Source organism: Rattus norvegicus, chromosome Y (assembly GCF_036323735.1).
Source record: "Rattus norvegicus strain BN/NHsdMcwi chromosome Y, GRCr8, whole genome shotgun sequence".
NCBI lineage: Eukaryota > Metazoa > Chordata > Mammalia > Rodentia > Muridae > Rattus > Rattus norvegicus.
Window position 1 is genome coordinate 59,288,232 of NC_086040.1, and position 7,791 is coordinate 59,296,022.

The 7,791-nt window shown below is 37.2% G+C and overlaps 1 long non-coding RNA gene across 2 annotated transcripts in view; it reads left to right on the forward strand.

Annotated features, from left to right (window-relative positions):
• The window catches only part of LOC134484416 (uncharacterized), a 19,002-nt gene extending 11,542 nt beyond the window's left edge, over nucleotides 1–7,460 (forward strand). Inside the window, exons 4-5 of one of the 2 annotated variants that reach the window (XR_010061871.1) lie at nucleotides 1,267–1,338; nucleotides 2,399–7,460. This is a non-coding gene — a long non-coding RNA (uncharacterized LOC134484416). The remainder of the gene's footprint in view (nucleotides 1–1,266; nucleotides 1,339–2,398) is intronic. The other variant, XR_010061870.1, reaches the window with a different exon arrangement.
• The last annotated feature ends 331 nt before the right edge of the window (nucleotides 7,461–7,791 follow it).

The window sequence follows — 7,791 nt, forward strand, 5'->3', positions numbered from 1 at the left end:
AATTCAAAGTGAAAACTCAAAACACGTTATCGTTTTTGTTTTCCAATTTCAAACCATGGGAGAGAAATCAGGGAAGTATTCCACTTGAAACACTCTTAAAATATATAACAAAATACCCTGAATTCGCATAGTTATAAAGCATACTATGAGAAGACATACGAAGTAACCATGATCCATCCAGAAAACATATAAGAACATTCCAGCTGATGTTCTGAAGGACCTTAAAAACTTGAATAAATCAAACTTTTATAGTTTTAAGAATAAGTAGATAGTGTAATAATGTCAATTTTTGATTAATTAATAAAGGAAGGCTAAGGAATTTTGTGTGTTCGTATGATATTCTGATTTTATGACCGTATTTTTTCAGTCTTAAGAGACTGATACATTTTTAGAGTTTTTAAAATGGTGTCATGACATCTGCAAACGAGAACATTTTGATTTCTTAATTTTTCATTTGTATTTCCTGGATCTTCTTCGGTTATCATATTCCTCTGCTAAAATTCCAAATACTGTAATACATAGTTGTGAAACCAGTGTATATTCTTGTCTTCTTGCTGCTTGTAGTGGACCTGCTTTAAATTTTTCTCTCTAGTATGTCTGGGATTTGAAGAAAGCTTATCTGGTAGAAGATTATTATTAGAAATAAAATCTCCTCTTCTGGAGATTGCAGATTAGCCTCAGGAAATGGTTTTTGGCTGGCAGCACCATTGACAAAACAGTGTTTTGGTGGAGGATTTTCCATCAAAAAACTTAGCTTTACCACAGAGGCTAGGTCCAAAATACAAATGATAGTCAGTCAACAGTTTGCCATATCTTGTTATCCAAAGAAAAGGAACAGTTGATTTAGTCATGATTCGGTGATGACTCTAATTCATTTCAGAATCATAGATATTGTCAGCATATATAAAACCAAAAGACCCATTGTCAAACAGCAGTATTCTCCGCATTGCCCACAGTCACCATAGTAATACCAGTGGTGAGCTCTACAGTATGGTTTGTTTCTGTTTCCTGTTTTTGCAGCTTATAAACCTTGTTTCTTTGACCCACAGAGAAGTTTCAAATAAAATAATGAAAAAAAATTTGAATTGAAAGCTATTGGTCGCTTGTAGTTGTAGTTAAAAATGAGGACCTCAAGCAATATTCACTTGGTCCTCTTCTTTTAGGATTGGGGTTGATTCGCTTTTGCTTTTGCTTTTAGTTTCATTTTGGTGATTTTTTTTTGTTTTATTATGTTTTCTTTTTCTTTTTGTTCTTTTCTACATGCAGAGATCAAGAAGTGGTCAGAAGAATTTCAAGTACAAATTCAGATGGCTGGAAAGAGCCCAGTCTCTCTAACAGGTCCACATTGTTTGCTGTACTAGGGATTTTTCTCTTGCCTTTCATATTGCCCATTTCCACTTTTTGGATCCTTTTATCCTGGCATAATTAATACTACATGTATATTATAATTATTTGAATTTCAACTCTGAAATTCTAACTCCTCTATCTCCCACACAAAACCAGAGACATGGAATGAGTCTTGTTTGGTCACGTTTTGATTCTTAGATCGGGAATCTTCCTGCAAACACTGAAGGTCCTGTTCCCAAATTGATTCTCTATAGTTCAATAAAGATGCTCTTGGCCAACCAGTTGTGAGGATATCTAGTATTCCTGCAAACAGGCTAGTAGACACAAGGGTGGAGAAAGGATTTAAGGGTGGAGTAAGAGCTACCAGTCATGTGAGATCTAGTATGGAGTGGCCATTGGTGTAGCAGGCAGGATGTTAGAAACACAGTAAGATAAGCTCATATTTGGGGTGCTGCGCTATGACTAATGACAACTGAGCAATTGAGATAGGGCAGATTTAGAGGTGTTGAGAAGGGAGTAAAAAGGACAGTTTGCTATTTGGTAGAGGCTTAAAAATCCTGAAAATAGAGCTAAAGCACATCAAATGTTCTTAAGCGTATGTGGCTTTCAAGTGCATTATAAGGGAACCTGATCAGCTCTGGGAGCTTGGACTTCCTTGAGCTTAAAGTGAGGCAGTAGGAACAATTTCTGCAGAGTCTTATGAGAGCAATCCATGACCATAACGACCGTGTCCAAAGTCACCTTGACCATGAGAGTTAAAGCTGACCCACATGTATCTTTTGATATAACCATTTCTTCTTTGTGATCTTTTAGTGTTCCATTTGCTCAAAATTATTAGTGAAGAGGGTAAAATGATACTATGGGCTACTCTTGGTTGTCAACTATTCATCTGAGATTAATTAAACCCCAGAGATAGAGGGAATATGTGAATAATTTCTGCATAATATAAGGTCAATGTAAAATGTATTTCTTATATGGATCTTTGGGGTGGGATGTTGCTTCTTTAACCTACAACTTCATCAATATCTCGTCTTTATATTTATTTTTTCAGGCATCTGCAGATACTACCTTTTGAGGAATGAATCCTTCTCAGGAGACAATAGACGGAACCTGCACTTCAATGATAATTAAATGGCACTTCAAGATATCAAATCAAAATATCAAAGTGAGAATGGAATAAATTTATTAGTACAGTGTTTTGCAAACAACTTCTTTCACAAACAGCCTTGGAAGGAGAATTCTGAAATTTTGCATTTCATATTTGACTTTGCTGGTACTCTGACAAAATCAACTCACAACTGTTTGGGGCTTTATGGGCAATTAAATACTACAAACAGAGCTGAATGAATCAGTGCTCTGCGGTATGTGTTAATATGGCTACAGTGAAGAACAACTATGCTTAAGCTATTCATCTGTTTTTCAAACAGCATCCTCATGCAACTGTGGACTTCTGTGGGTCGTTGGATGGATAGGTTGAGAACACTGGCTGAGAGCTGCAAATGCAGAAGTGGGATGGTACATGATTGGATCATGAAAGGCCTGTGTGTAGATCATAAACAACTTCACAATATTCAATACTTTAATAATTACTAGGAAGTAGACTTCTATAAAATGACTTCAGCAGACCAGCATGGTAGAAAAACAGTAACTGATTCCCTGGAGATTTAAATCCACTGGATTGTGAAACATGGACTTAGAGGTAGAGACATGTCAGCACATGAAGACTGGATAATGAAACCACTGTTGTCTCTTAAGTTTCCCTAACCCATGGTTTGAGGCCAACAGCAACAGATTTTTTGCACTGAGGAATAGAATAAAAGCCAATTTGTTGAAAATCCCAATCATAAGAAAATACTGAAATCATCTGTGACAAACATCAACTCTCAGCATGGTTTCAGGATGTCTGAATGTCTGCTGTCAGCATGGGCTTTTACTGACATCCCTTTTATAACTGCAGAGCTCCAATCTGCTTCAGCCACATCATCATCTCTTAATTCTGTTGCAGGTAGATTAGATCACTGTGTCTGCCTATGCAGTCTTTCTCTACATATAAAGACCCAAGGAACAAATCTCACTCCAGGCAGCTGTTGAAAGTAATTTTGAATCACATTGGTGTTGTTAGTAGATGTAATGTCTTCAAATCCCAGAAGACCATGTTTGCAAAGAAGTTGATTGAGGAAGTCTTGGGTATTTCTTTCATAGGGGCAGGTGGGATCGATGAACAGGACCGCTTTCTCAGACTAGATCTTGCAGTTCACATACACGTGAGCCATGCTGACAGGGTGCAGCTTCCCAGAATAGAATGTTCAGTTGAAGATACTGGTCTGTTTGAGAGTGGCAAACCCAATGTATTCTAAACCATGCATTCTAGTTGAATCCCTATAGAAAACATGGAAGAAAGAAGCATTTACTTTTTCATTTTTGCACTAACAATGCTACCAAACACTCACAGACATTAGAACCTGCATACTGAAGATGTATCCATATACAAATGACTAGATGTGACATCTAGCCTTTTGAACTAATAAAATAATGGATTCTAGGACTTTAAAAATAGTCAGCCAGTGTTAAAGTATGTGGTCCATAGTGTGTGATAATTGTGACTAGTTCGATAGCTCTGTACAGAGAGATTCACCCTTTACTATCTCTTAGGGAACACGAACTACTACACCAGGTATCTAGAGAAGACCTTTTACTGCAGTTTGAGTCTAGCAAGAGTTTCAGCTCAGTTACAAATTTCCAATGGCCACATACCCTTAGTCTGATATTCATACGCTGCTTTGATACAGTCCTACTTATATTCTATAGTTCTTGTCAACCGAATTAAAAGAGCATTGTATCCTATTAAAGAAATGCACAGTAATTTATTTGCATGAGTGCAGCAGAGAGAAGGATTATAGGATAAACAAGAATTGGAAAGCAAGATGTCCTTCCTTCTGAGGACCAAGACCAGGAAACCTGAACTACATAAAAATCTGAAACAAGTTGTCTGAAGTTTGTTCTTTCCTTCAATCATGGGGCTCCTAGTGAAGGAGCTCAGTTCTCAAGAGTTGGCAAAAATTACCTTTATTGCTGAGCCAGGACAATTGCTGAATACTTCATTCATGGACCTGAAGAAACTCTGTATCCATCCTGCTATAATATGTATATATCTATGTATCATTCATAGAATGGACACTTTACTGTTGGTTTGAAAGCAACAGTTTGTCCCTGGAGAGACACAGATTTCTTCTTTCACAAATTATTTCACAGTCTGATGGTGGGTCTCATAAGTTCATTCCGGGATTTGCTTTACAGTAATCATTCAGTGATCTGGAAGAAACACTTATTTAATGTTGTGAGATCTACTAGAACAATATCAACCATCATTTTCCCTTCCCAGTTTAATTCTGAATCATTCTCCACTAAAGGTCTGTGGTCTCTGATGAAGGCAGCATCTCCACAGACTAGTCTGAATATTGCTCTTAGCACTGCATTTATGATACATCAATGTGATTTCCTTACCACTCTCATTCCCTAGAGAGTTTTTCAATTCATTTCATCTGATGGGTCTAATGTACATCATCACCAAGGATGAGTTTTGAGAGTTTTGCTAAAAAATTTAAAAAAAGAAAGAAATAATAGGAAAGAAAAGAAATAAAGGAAAACTGCAAGCTTATCTCACCAATTGACTCAGAAATCTAAAGTTTTATTCAGTGGAAATAATTGTGGAAAGTCTGAGATGATGATGTTTCAACTAGAAGCACTTCTCTCTCCAGGAAATTAGTGTAAGAGTGAAACTGCACTATTGGTATCCAAAGAATGGAGGAGTTTACTCTGAGCAGACAACACAATACTTGTCTTTCATTTCTTACTTAGGACATTTTTATAATTGACAAAAAGAATAAATGCAATGAGCTCTCAGGAAAACATCTGTGACCTTCCAAAAACTTTGGAATAAAGAAATGAATGATATAAAATCTCTCACTTCCAGGAGCCATAAGAACTGCGAAGTCCAGATGTTTGTGAGAGGCTCACAGCTTTTGATTCCCATATGTGGAAGGCTCAGAACAAGTCTATCTCTTCAGTGATCCTACTGATCTCCTACCAAGGACTCACTGAGCTTTCCCAAGGACCGTGTATTTCTTCCTTTTTTTATACCAAGACAGAAGACCAGCTTCCTCCTTCCCATCTCTGGTCTCTTCATCCTCTTTCTTCTCACTCCACAATGGATACTCTGAATTAGAGTTTAATTAGTAAATACTAGAGGTACTGAAGGGATATCTGGATGGAGTTGCAGTAACAACAACACTTGTGACATCACTGAAGAAGCTAGTCCTCTCCAGGTTACAATAGATGTTTCAGGGAGGGCTTCATGATTATGTCATTGAGATGTTACCTGTTAAAAAGCTTTCCTTACATTGACCAGATTCAAAGGTGCCCATTCCACATATGTCTCCTGTGACACAGGGGAAACCTTTATGTACTCCCTCTCTCTAAAGGTAGAGACTTCTCTTTGCTTTATTAGCTGTTACTTGAGATGGAGAAAGTATGTCAGGGGCTTGCCATGGGTAGAAGATTTAGGAACATGTAGTGTAGGAGATAATTCTAGATAATATTTTTATTCCCAGGTTCATTCCTGAGACATAGAGTTCAATTTTCTTCGTTATCTATGTATCACAAAGGCCAGTATTTTCCGTGCAGACCTTTAATTAAATGAATATTGTATTTCACTTTCTTATTGTACATTCCTTGACAGGGGAATTCATAATTATTCCTGAAGGTGTACTCAAAAATTCTGTTTTCCAATTCCATTTTCTGCAATGATTTTGACAACAAAGTGTGCCCATCTTTAGAGTGAGCATAACGGTATGAATACTGTGTACTCACTTCTAATATTAAACTCCTAAATGCTTCTTTTATGTAATAATTACAAGGCATCAGCAAAGCAAAGGGCAAGATGGGGTACAGAATTCGGTTCTATAGTCCCATTTGATATCAATTCTGCACTACCTATCTTCCTGTGTCCCTATGGCCAGACTTAAGGGTTTTGGATGTTTTATCATTATTCTTTCTTAAGTAGAAACCTTAGATACCGGAGGATAGGCAGGGAGAAAAACGGCATGGTTATCAGTCAAACCTCAAATTCAATATGTTCATAATACAGGAGGGAGTCTATTTGACATTGTCATTTCTGAATTCTACATTCTTGACCTAGTTGGGCAGATTCTATGTTAACATTCCAACTAACCACCTGGCTGTAGGAGCCACAAAAAGTATATATATACATCTGCCACCAAAATGATATAAAATTGATGAAGCTAAGAAGTGCATTCTGCCAGGAACCGGATATAGACATTTCCTGAGAGACACAGCTAGAATATGTGAAATACAGAGGTAAATGATAGTGACAAACCCATGAACTGAATGAAAATGGACTTCTTGTGGTAAATGTTGGGAAATGATTACACGATCTGAATGGGGCTTTAATCCCCACAAGGACAATGCCAATGAATGAAACCTTTCTGGTACTAAATCAATATTCAAAGACTGCACATGGACAGACCAATGGCTTCAACTGCATATGAAGCGGAAGATACCTTCGTGAGCACCAATGAAAGAAGAGGCCCTTGATCCTCCCTAGGTTTGATTCCCAGTTCAACGGAATGTAAAGAGACAGTAAGATGGGTTATAGAAAAAGGGGAAGGGGACAGGTTAGGGCTCTTATGGACAGGAAACTGGGTAAGGAAATTACATTTGAAATGTAATTAAAGAAGTATCCAATTAAAAAAGCATTAAAAATTCCTAAAAAAATGATAGAAGTAAAAGAAAAGAAAACTATCAATGAATCATACATATTGATGCAGAAATCTAAAGGGTATGTATCAGGGAATGGTAATCAGAGTAATACAGGTGGAAAGACTGAGATGACGATGTATTAACTAGATGCACATCTCTGTCCCAAATATCAGTGTCAGAAACAAAGTGCAGTATAGGAATCCAAATCAAGGCGGAGTTTACATTGAGCTGAGGATACAATACTTGTCATCCCTCCTTCCTTAGGACCTTTTTATCCTGGGCAAAAAGAATGAAAGCCATGAGCTATCAGAAAAACAACTGTACACTTCCTAATACCTGACTTTTGGAATAAAGAAATTAATGATAAAAGATCTCTGACTTCCAGGAACCATAACAAGCAAGGAAATCCAGATGTTACTGAGAGGGTCCCACCTTCTGAATCCCATATGTGGAAGGCTCAGATCAAGTCTATGTGTTCAGTGAACCCTCACAACCCCTACACAGCACTCACTGTGCTTTTCCATGTACCATATATTTTTCGTTTTTTAAACTAAAACCCTAGGCCAACTTCCTTCTCCCCATTTCTGATATCTACATTCTATTTGTTCTCCCTCCCAAATAGCTGTTTACACTGAAATAAAGGCCTATTAATAAAATCTAGAGGTA